At 51.2% G+C, this 11,772-nt stretch overlaps 1 protein-coding gene and 1 long non-coding RNA gene across 2 annotated transcripts in view; one reads left to right on the top strand and one right to left on the bottom strand.

Annotated features, from left to right (window-relative positions):
- MAML3 (mastermind like transcriptional coactivator 3) overlaps positions 1 to 11,772 on the top strand; it is a 504,620-nt gene that overhangs the window by 56,331 nt on the left and 436,517 nt on the right. The window lies entirely within an intron of this gene.
- On the bottom strand, positions 136 to 6,511 carry LOC123522084. Its single transcript, XR_006680381.1, has 3 exons — positions 6,390 to 6,511; positions 4,425 to 4,552; positions 136 to 571 (listed from the first exon to the last, which is right to left on the bottom strand). It is a non-coding gene; the product is annotated as an uncharacterized LOC123522084 (long non-coding RNA).

The raw sequence follows: 11,772 nt of genomic DNA, 5'->3' as shown, positions 1-11,772 counted from the left end.
GGGAAGGCCCTGCCTGCCCTGGAGGAAGAGGCTTGGGTCTGCGCTTCCTGCCATGCTGAGTCCGGTTTATACTCGCTCTCTGCCACTTTTCTTCCCCTCTCTTTTTCCCTTCCCCGCCGGCCCCTGTGCCCCTCACTTGGTGTCATTATGTCACTGCAATAGATAACGAGCTACCAGTTGCCCTTGCCTTGCCTTCGACTCATGGCAGTCCCTGTGCTGCGCCTGTGGTGGGGTCAAGGAATGGAATGTACTAGACATGCTACCGGGCTGTCCCTGAGGCTGTCAACTTGTCTTTGTGCAGTTAGGGGCTGGTGGTCTTTCCCTTGTCAAAGAACAGAGGTCTTCTAGTGCAGTGTGCTCTTGACCAAGATGGTAATCCATAGAGCCAGTCATCGCCTGGTATAGGGCACTCACGTGAGGTCAGACTGGGGGGTGAGACACGCTCCGACTCCTGGCGAGCCTGTGGACGCCAGAAGGAAATACCGCCCGGCCCTGCGCCAGCCTCCTGGCTGTTCTTATGTGAGTCCATTGTTGCAGTCACTGTCACTCCCGCTCCTTCCTCTTGAGGATCCTTTTAAAAAATGAAGAAAGATTTGTTTTCTCTGTGTGGAAAGTGACCTCAGGGGTCTGGGTAAGTGTAGGACCCAATGATTGTAGGGTGCACGAGGGAGACCTGGAGGGGAGACCTGGAGGGAGACCGGAGAGAGCTGCCCAGGGGCATCATGGGGAGGTTCAGAGAGGAAGTGGCATTGGAGTGGAGCCTTGCAGAAGAGGGTGGTCTGTAAAGATGGAAGGGGGTTGGCGGGGGATGGCATCCCAGGAGGAGGGGCAGGAAGAGTACACGCAGCAGAACAGATGGTGTGATCCGCAAACAATGCCCGGGCTCTTGGAACATCGGGACTGCTGTGGTTCAGGGGGCAGGGGGCAGAAATGGAGTGGTTGGGAGGTGAGGCTGAACAGATGGGCTGGGGGCTTGTGGACTTTGTTCTGAATGTAATATCCATAGAAGGATTTGTGTCAAGGAGTGCCATGATCAGGTTTCTGATTTTGAACGCGATGCCTAGCAGCAGGGTGTTGGGTGAATTGGAGGCAGAACAGACTGCAAGCCGAGAAGCCAGTTGGGGGACAGTAGACCAAGAGAAGGCGTCCTGGTGGCTTAAGTGGGTTACACCGCTTTGGGCTGCTAAATGACAAGGTTCACAGTTTGAAACCACCAGCTGCTCCACGGGAGGAAGGTGAGGCTTTACAGATGGGTGCTCTTTACATCTATCTGAGAACTCATTTTACTCTTTAGACAAAACTGTGAACCTCAATTTCAGTAATGCAGAGAAAGAAATCCACTCCTAGAGAAGTTAAGGAATTCGCTCAAGGTTAGGCAGTTAGTTTGTAAGTAAGAAAGCTCGACTGAGATTAGCTTTGTATACCTATACTCACACTATAGTGTAAGGTTCCTAAACAACAACAACAACAAACCTTAGCCCCTTTAAACATATACATCATCAAATGCCTTTTTACTTATTTATTTGCCATTTATTTTGTATTGCAATTTGGATGAAAGTTTACAGAACAAATTGGTTTTCCTGAAATAATCCATACGCATTTTGCTGTGTGGCATTGACTGCCATCCCTCCACAGTGTGACAGTATCCCTCCCACACCCTTCCTGTGTGCTTTCCCTGGGCAAAGGTGGCCCTGTGCATTTTGCATGCTCTGGAGGCCAGGTTGAGTTCAGTTCTGCCCTTGAGGGCTATCTACTGGTTAGAGCCACGGGGTTCTGTCAGCCTCTGTTTCACCAGGCCTCCTAATCTTTTGGATGCTTTTGAGTGTTGGTGTGTTTGTTACATGTAAAACACAGAGTGGTTGAGCCCAGGCACCATCCTGTTCCTCTTCTGTTTTCCGGGTCCTGGATGCTGGCGTCCCTAGACTCATTGTTTCCTTGCATCGTTAATTTTCTTCTGTCTTCTTTGCTGGTAATGGGGAGAGACCAAAAGTTGCCCTTCGCTGACTGCTCACAAGCTCTTAAGACCCCAGTCACTTGTCACAGTTGTACAGTAGGGTGTAGAACATTCTCTTCGTGGACGATGCTATGCCGATTGACTCTGGTGTCCCCGAAGACGCTGGTCCTGAGTGCCCCGCCCCCCCAAGCCCTGGTGACTAATTCTTCAAGGTGTCTGGTGATGACTAAGAAATGTTCCTAATTTCCCTCCCTGTGTGCTGTACTATGTTCATGGGTGTCTTTTGAGTGCAGATGAGCATCTATGTTGAAATACCCTTTGCCGAGCCTGTATGTTCATGGGTGGAGTCCCATCGCCTTTCCTGCCCCTGTTCATTTTAGGTGTTGATCTGTGTGTCCATTAGTAGCTCATTGTTACACTTTTTTTGAAAGGGCAGATTTTATTTTATTGAGAGCGTACGTAGTAAAACAGCTTCTGCACTGTTATATTTTTTATCAAATTATTATTTGTGTCTAATTTGTCACATTTCCCTTGTGACAAATAGAATTTCCCCATTTGGGGAGATGTGAGAGCATCAAGAACTCCTTGGGCCAAGGGTGTAATAGGTGGTAAGTATTGCATGACTAAATGCTGAGTTCCCTCTAGGCTACCCCTTGGGTGGTACGATCTTGGGTGGTGGTGGGGAAGATTGGAAGGCTTTTAAGCTTTAAAGAAAAATGGTATTTTCAAGACAAGGTTCTTGCTATAGCCAGGTATGGAAATGCCAAGCCAGTCAATGGCCATGGGTTAATGTTCACTCTGTTCGAGAACATTCGGGGAGCACAACACAATATTGGGAGTAGTGGGCTCACTTCTCCCATCTTGTTGGGAATGTCCCTTTCTGTCTTGTCATCAGGAAAGAAGCTAAGAGCTCTAGTTGTGAAGTTTCCAGTTTTGCAGGAATGGTCAGATAAGTGGCCAAACTTTAACCTCTTTGCCACCGTTGTTTCTCCTTACCTCTTAGATAGCGTTCACAGGATGTACCCATTTCTTACGGCGGGCCGCACACCACCCTTCCTTTGCCCTGGGCACATTCCGTCTTGCCTGCCTCTCTTTCTGAAATCGTTTCTCCCTCAACTGTTTCTAACTCAACCATTTTTCTTCCCCCTTTAAACCCATTTACAGACTCCGAGCTTTTGTGGAAGTTAACCAGGTATCATCTCTCACCCTCCCCTTCCTTAGGTTTCCCTGACTTTCTTCATAGCCCATTTTAGTCTAGAAGCTGCTTTGAGACCTGTTCAGCATTGTAGCAACCTGGCAGTCTCCACTGGTAGATGGGTGCTGGCTGCATCCGAGGGGCCGGGGCCTTGGAATCAGGCTCTGGTCTCCTGCCTGGAAAGTGAAAATTCTACCCAGGAACCATCAACTGGCTCCCACTGAAGTTGCTCCACTACATGTGAGGGCCATGAGATCAGATGGTGGGAGGCAGAGGGGGCGGGGGGCGAGGGTTGGAGGCAGTGAAAGAGACCAGCAGAGGGTCAAGACGGAATGAATATGGTTTCAGAAGTGGAACCTGCCTCAGAATAGATGGATGTGCACTACTGCCCTGACTCTAAATCTTAGCCTGCCGGTGTTCCGTGTGGGTGAGGGGCTGTGGGCCCTGCTAGAGTTGGTCGTTTTTTGGCAGATGGGCTTTCCTGTTTCTCTGTGCTTTAAAATAAAACGGCAGAAGAATCCTCCTGGGTCTTGGGTTGCTTGAGGTTGTGTACTCGGGCCAGGGCTGTGGTGGCAGTTACTTATGGGACCGCATTCAATGGAGCTGAGCAATGGGTCGCTTGGAGATATTTCCAGATAGACAAAAGCTACTCCATTAAGTGCTAAAACTTAAAAACAAAAAGATATGTTTTCATAAATATTCCCCGTCCTTAAAGTAGTCTACATTTCCTTCTTTTCATAAGTAGATCACGTTGGGCAGAAGGCAGCCCGCGATCATTATCTCCGTCATCACTAGAGTGCCATGATTGTGCCGGGGGTGGGGTGGGTGGGTGGTGGTCCCCAGAGGGCCTGTTCGTCTGTGCGGAACTCATCGTTCCTGGACACAGCAGAGTGTCCCCAGAGAGACTGTGTACACCCGGTGTGTGCTTTGAACATTTGTCGGCCTCCTCTTTTGCACGCGGTTAGCACTTCACCCTCTCAACCACCATTTTTGCCCCTGGGAGCCCTTTCTACCTCACCCTCTTCCAGGATGTACCGTCAGCTTCCTGTGTGCCCAGGGAATGCGACGGCTCAGAGCATGGATGTCAATCAGAACCGAGAGGACCTGGAATGCAGGCCAATAGACCCCCTTCCCTCAGCGCTCGCAGTCTGTGAGCTCCAGGGCACGGGCTTACTGCGACGTATTTTGACTTCTCAGAAGCCCGTTTGACTGAGGAGCCAGACAGAATTCTGGTTAAGGCTTTAAGATAAAGTGAGCTGTCATTGTGTGACTCACCAGGCACTGTTGGAAGCAGCCACGCAGCCCCAGAGACTAAAAGGATGTCGAATCATCGCGAGTTTCCTGTCATGGTTGACGTCATGGGGAGCGTCATCGTCTTCAACCCCATCGCGTTGTTAAGTACCCTGAGGAAAAATTGCAGACGTGGGAGGGGAGGCAAAACGTGTCACAGCGACACCACCCTTGGTGTCTCAGCGTCAGCCTTCTTTAAATAGATGCCACCGAAATGGATCTAACGGGGACTACTGAGGCAGTGCTTGCCCTGTGCTGAGTAACAATGGCATTTGCTCGCAGTCTGAAAGCACACAGGCAGCACCCCAATTGCCAAGAGCCTATGGGTGGGTAACAGGTGCCCTACCACCCTCCCTGTGTCTAATGGGGGTGTTGAGACCACGGAGACATAGTGTACATCCCCCACTCTCGGGGAACTTGATGCAAAGAAACACGTGGGTGTGAGCATTACCAGAGGCTTGTGGGATGGGGGTCAAGAAAAGAGAGTGGCCTGAGCCAAGGCCTTGCCAGGGTGAGCCGTCCTGAGGGGAAGGTGGAGCTGGGTGAAAGCAGGGGGCAGGCAGCAGCTCGGTTCTGCTGGCAGGGGCGGCAGGGGCAGTGGAGAGACACCCTGGCTCTGCCACATGGAGGGGCTCGGATGGTAGCAGCGAGGGACACAGAGGGCAGATTGAGAGCTGTGTCCTTTCCCTCCTCGGGGACAGTGTGGTGGCAGAGTTGTCCTTGCACCCTCCTGAAGGAGGCCCTGGGGCCGAGCTCTGGGGGCAGTTGGTAGCAGCAGCCAGGGCGGTGGGCAGGCGGCTCCTCTGCAGACATGGGCTTAGGGCCCTGCTGATTGGCCTGGGTTTTGTTCTGGGCGCACAGTGGCAAGTTTCCAAAGCTCCCGTGCTGCCACTTACAGTGCGGGGAGGGAGTGGCGAGAGGAACTTGTTTCTCCATAAAGTGTCTTTTGGCTTTGAGACAAAAGAAAAAGAACAGCTTATCGCACATCTCACCAACTAGAGAGCCAGCTATTGATCAGCTGAGAATTGCGCGCGCGCACACACCCCACACACATGCACGCACACATAGGGGGGACTGTTCAATTAGTTTGTTTAGCTTGAAACAGCATTTAAACACACACACACAGCCAAAAGGTAGAGAAAATTACAGTTGTGCACAAGCACAAGATCACATTCCGGCTAATAGCTGTCTGAGAGACTCGATTGGGACTCACAGCACCCCCATCTCATAGCACTAGCACTAGTCAGAGCAGAACAGCCCCACGGGGTCTTCAGGGCTGTACTCTCACGGGGGCACATCACCAGTCTGCCCTCTGCAAAATGTGGACACAGGATCACACCTCCAAACTTTCCGTTAAGTGAGCGCTCAGCTGCTGAGCAACCAGGACTGCTCTCCATCTTTTTGAAGCACTCTCTCCCGCAGAGAGAAGGCAGGGTGATGCTTTGACTCCGAGTTTAACGTTTTCTTAATCTGAAGGCTGCAGAGAAGAGGGGGGCTTAGACCCAAGGCGGTGGCCTTGGTTAGCTGCTTTTGCTTGTGATTTTTTTTTGTCTTCCTTGTTCCTTGCTGTGCACTAATTCCTCTCCGGTGCTCTGAGAGGACAGCAGTTTGCTAAGCTAAGCCAGCTCTAAGGAGCTTCCCTGATGGCGCTGTGCCGAAGGACATGGTCACTGAGCAAAAGGTTGGTGGTTCTAACCCACCAGCTGCTCCTCAGGCGAGAAATCTCTGTGCATCTGTGAAGATGGCAGCCGCAGTAACCACATGGGGTGGTTCTCCGCTGTGCTCTGTAGGGTGGCTATTGGTCAGAATGGACGCAATGGCAGTGGGCTTAGAAGATGATGTGAACAGTGACTTTGGCCCCTCACCGGTTATTTCAGACCTTCCTCTATTCCCTGACAGGAGACAAGGCCATCCCTTGAGCGCCCCTCCCCCTCCCCATTTCCTCCTTACCTGGATGAAATCCTGGTGTAAATGGCCCTTGCCTGCAAATAGAACTGACGTCACCACCTACGTCATCAGGCTGCGAGAAGCTCATTGGCGGAGAAGTGAAGACTCTCCTTTTAGACCCAGAGACCAGGAGGTGCAGATCCAGCTAGGACAGGTCTCTTCCGGCTGGACTCTGCAGCCTGCCAGCTTGCCCGCCCTCCCTCCGTCCCTCCCTGTGGTGGCTGGGGCTTCAGCGGATGGAATGCCAGAGGGAGTTTGCTGCCTATTGCAGGCACAACAGGACGACCTCACTGCTAATCAGCCTGGGCACAGGAAGATGCTGACAATCCAGACTGCTGCTCACCGCCCAACTCGCTGATCGCCTCCCCTGCGCTCGGCGCGCTCTGTCTTCTCAGCCGCCCTCAAACTAGTGGCAGGGCAGGCGCTCAGGCAGAAACGCCCTGCGCTGCTGGTCAGCCTCCCTTTCTTTCTCCTCTTCCAATCGCATCCAGGGTTTCAAACCCATGCTGCTTCCATCCCTTTGTAAGTTGACCGAGTGCATTTGAAAGGATGTCTCAGGCTAGGTCAATAGATTTTAGTGCAGACACTGCCCCTGCAAACAGGGAAGGTTTAAACAGGAGGGCAGAGTAAACAAAATGGTTGAGAAAAGGGAGGCTATTTTGGTAGTTAGGATCCCCCCTCCCCCGCCCTCCCCCTGCAGCAACCCGAAAGGACATTTTAAATTCTTCTTTCAAAATTTAAATATCAAGACACGTGTGTCGGGCAAAGCTGTTCATCTCTTTCTTTTTTCTTCTCCTTTTGCCTGATGTAATTGTAAATAGTCACATCTGGTCATACTTGTGCCTAGTTATGACATTTCCCACAAGCTTAGGACAACAGAAATACGAATAGTATTTTTAGGTATTTTGGAGTGGGGGAGTGGGGAGTGGTTGCCCAAGAACATTCCCACGCTCCCTACACTGTGACCAACCAGTTGCCCTAGTTCATGCTGACTCCGGTGACCCCCTTGAGCTGCACTGGGTTGAGATGACTGGTTTTCTGGAAGCAGGTCAGCAGCCTGTCTTCTGAGAGGCTCTGGGTGGATTTGAACCACTAACCTTTAGGTTAGTCACCCAGGTGTTAACCGTCCCGTTTCCCACCCCAACGCCCGCCCCCCAAGCCAGAAGCTCCCTTCACACCTTAGGACCACGTTATAGGTGGAGAACAATACTGTGGACATTTTCAAGAATTAAAGTTTTCTGCCTCGAGGGCTGGAGACAATGGCCGCCTTAATGTCACAGGAATCTGTTCCCGTACCCCTGCTACTTCTGACTTGTCTCTTGCTGCGGTCTTGCTAAAACAGCATTTCTAGTGCTTTCATATCACCATGGCTCTTACTGGCTTCGGGTCAGAGTTTTTTCTTTCCCGTTGCCCGCCTTGGGGAGACCCAGGCGCGGAACGAACCCGGAAAGTGGGGCTCGGAAGGCCTTCTGGGGCCGTTCTGTGCACCCACCTTCTGGCAGTGCCCACCGCCCACGATGCCTAGGCTCCCAGGTGGGCTCCACCAGCCGCGGAAGTCAGTTGCCTGGGCCCTGGTGTTTCCTGTTACCCTGTCGACGGGGCCTGGGCCCCAGCCGGCACACACTGAAACGCAAATGACAGCTGTAATTGGCTGCGAGATAAACCAGGACCAGTGAGCTAGCAGTGAGTGAGCAGTGCGGCAGGGAGTTAAGTGGCTAAGTGACAATTACTGCTCTGCAGCCTCCGGGATCGGGAGCGGCCAGGCCGTTTGTTCTCGGTTTTGAAAGAGCAATAACACATTAATTGGAGGAGGGCTCCCCGGTTAACACGCCTCGCTCGCTCGGGTTCTCGTGTGGCTCTGGTCTCGGGGCTGGGAGTAGCGAGCTTGGAAGAAGGACCGCGTTGCCACTGCCTCCACTCACCTCCATGGGGTTAGAATTAGGGACAGCTGTGTCCTTCCTTCTGGTAGACGGATACTTTAGTTGGAGGGAGGGGCGTGTTCTGGGAACCTGTACGCAGGGTCTAGGGTCTGCAGGGGGAGATGCAGGCCTTAAACAGTACATGTTGTTCTTGGTGGCACCAACCATTACCCCTTTGACTACTCACCTGAAGTCTGGCCTTGGAACCCACCCAGAGAGGCCTCTCGAGACCAACCCACTGCCAGGGAGTTGCTTTCTGCTCCTCGTGACCCTGCGTGGTTGTTGGGTGTCCCCAGGTCAGGTCAGACCCAGAGCGAGCCTATGTGCATCAGAGCCAAGCACTGCGCCTTCTTCACACTGCTTGTCCTGTTGGAGCCCACTGTGCCGGCCGGCCGGCGTCAATCCCTCTTGTCCAGGGCCCTCCTCTTTCTCCGCTGCCTTGGTAGTTTACCACGCAGGATTTCCTTCTCCAGGGACGGGTCCTCCTGACAACATGCCCGAAGCACGTGAGACAGTCTCCCCATTCTTTCCGCTTAGGAGCATTCTGGCTGCATGCAGGTTAAGGCAGGTTTGTTTGTTCTCTTGGCAGTCCCTGCTGCTTTCGATAGTCTTCATCAGTGACCGTGTAGAATGGAGTCATCTTTGTAGGAGTGGACAGCCTCATTTTTCTACTGCTCAGGGGCTTGTGGGCTTGAACCACTCCCTTGCCGTTAGCAGCACAATGCTTAAGAAAAACATACCTGGCCCTGTGCTTCTGAAAGGTCGTGATCTTGAAACTGGGTGGGGTTGCACATGGGGTTGCCATGAGGTGGAACTGACTCCCAGGTAAGCAAGAAAAACAAGCCCACTTGCCATCTCTCTAGGCCTCCAGTCACTTCACCCTCTGGTACATGGATTTTTTTTCTCCCACTTTTATTTTTAAAACAGATCTATTTAGCTGGGCGCTTGAGATAAACCATGAACCCGAGGTGGCACCTCACCTGTCTTTTGTGGAGCTTGCAGTCTGGCTGGAAGAGAGCTGTGAGCTAGACCAGGCTAGGCTCTGCCCTCTTTACTTCCTGGAAGTGGTGGCCCTTCACGGAGAGAAGCTGGAGTCCTGGGGAGGGAGGCCCAGCTTGCAATGTAGGTTAGGCCTGCAGTCCTTTCTTCCAAAGGCCATTTGCAGAGACCCTGCCCAGGTCATAAAGAACCATTGGGATGATTAGCTTGGACTTGAGATAAGCCGACAAAACAAACTCCTGGCTCCTTGAGGGCCCGTTCTCGACATCATCTGCCTTTTACTACATTCAGCTGTTTTTTTCTGCTGGGGTCTAAATGCCTGACAAGGACTGTCTAATGGGCTCACAGTTTGGTTTGTTTAAGTTTGTTCAGCTTGGGTTGCTTGAACATTTTCTATTAACCAAACTCAGCGGCTTACGTCTCTTACCAGCTTCTTTCTCCTTTGTGGCAAACTGGTCATTCTAGCATTAGGTGCTTTGTCTGCTGACATGTTACCTAGAAACCCAAACCATCGTAGACCAGCAAACTCATTAAAGAGGAGAACCGGCAGGAGCTGAGCCCTTCTCTAAGTCGTTTTGGAAGACCCTCGGAAAAGCCCTCCTCTCACCTAAGACCGGTTTGGCTATAGGTGAGGAGGTTGGTTTGGGAAAGAAAGTAGCTGGTTGTGGCTGGTCTTTGCGGGCTTGTTGCTCTGCACACCTGCTCCTGACGTCAGCAGGCAGAGATGGAGATGCTGGCTGGCTGGCTCTTATAAGAAAAGACCCTCTGCACGATTTCTGATGAAAACCTGAGTCAGAATTTATGGAGCCACAGAGCAGGAGCTACAGCCTCTCCAGGAAGATGAGTAAATTTGTTCCTTGAAATAAAACTCTTTTTTGCAAAGGATTTTATGTTTGTGGTGAAGAGTCAGCCTGACGAGGTTTGAATTCTGACTCTGCCGCCTACTAGCCATTTGACCTTGAGAAAATGATTTGATCTCCGTCTGTCAGCTATCAAAGGGAGGAGGGCGAAAGGAGCCTTTCAGGGTTGTTGTGAGAACCACATGAGTCACTGTAGCACGTAGGAAGGCTGTGTGGAAGAACTTAGAACGATGTCTGCAACATAAGACCCCAAAGCCGGCTAGACCTGTGGTCCCCCAGTTGGTTCCACCTCACAGGGTTTCCAAGGCTGTGGTCTTTGTGGAAGTAGAGCGCCATGTCTTCCTGTGCACGGTGTCTGGTGGATTCTAACCACGGACCTTTCGTCAAGCCACCGAGCACTTGACCTCTGAGACACCGGGCTCCTTGTAGAAGAGTGAAGATCTAGTAAGTGCTAATTAAATGTGAGCGGCTGTTACTGCTATGTTTTTATTGTTCGTGTTCTGAACCTTACATTTTTAATGTGAATCACAAAAATAACAACATTTTAACCTTCCCTGCGGTCCTGGGCAGCCCAGGAATCATGTTGCACTTGGCTTCCTTTCCCCTTTTCATTGCTAGAGGTGCTACGCTGGAAAATAGTGCTACACAGAAAGGATTCCATAGACTGTCCGCTTCAAGAGTTACACAGTGAAAACAGGTGTCACATTTCTTAGATACATCCGTTTTGGAACAGAACCCTGATGACAAATATAGAACCATCGTTATATGGTCACACTCTGTATAACGTTCCTGTGAGCCTGGTCTGATCACATGGAAGCCCAGGGTCCCATAAGGTTATAATGAACCCGCGCCCCAAACAAACCAAAACCTTGCTTGCTGACTGTGAGGAGGACTTGAAGCATTTGCCGGTGAAGGATTGCAGCCTTCAGTATGGAGGACGGCTCAGTGTAAAGAAAACCCAAGCACTAACAACTGGACCGACAGGGAATGTCATGATGAATGGAAACAAGATGGAAATTGTCAAGCATTTCCTCTTGGGTTTATCCATAATCGATGCTCATACAAGCAGCAGGGCACAGATCAAACCATGTATTGCGCTGGGTAAGTCTCCTGCACCGACCTCTTTAAGGTATTGAAAAGCAAAGATGTGCCTCTGAGGGCTAAGGTACGCCGGACCCAAGTCATGGTATTTTCAGTTGCCTCATATACACATGAAAATTGGACATGACTACGGAAGATTGAAGAAGAATGGACACATTTGAGTATGGCGTTGGCAAAGGCACTGGTGAAAGTGCCATGGCCGGTGAGAAGAACCAACAAATCAGTCGGGAGAGGCACAGCTCCTTAGAATGCTCCTTACAGGCCAGGACGGGAGACTTTGTGTCATGTACTTTTGACATATTATCAAGAGACCTGTCCCTGGAGAAGGACATCGTGCTTGGTAAAGTAGAAGAAAAAAAGAGGGGGGGAGCCCTCAACAAGATGGATCAACACAATGACTGTAGCAATGGACTCAACGCTGAGAACACTTGTGGCGATGGTGCAGGAATGGGCAGTGGTCTGTTCTGTAGCATGCAGAGTAGTGTTACTGTGAGTCGGAACGGATGT

This window comes from Echinops telfairi, unplaced genomic scaffold, assembly GCF_000313985.2.
Source record: "Echinops telfairi isolate 266 unplaced genomic scaffold, ASM31398v2 ScPeMD7_2186;HRSCAF=2738, whole genome shotgun sequence".
Taxonomy (NCBI): Eukaryota; Metazoa; Chordata; class Mammalia; order Afrosoricida; family Tenrecidae; genus Echinops; species Echinops telfairi.
This window is presented reverse-complemented; position numbering and strand designations above follow the sequence as displayed.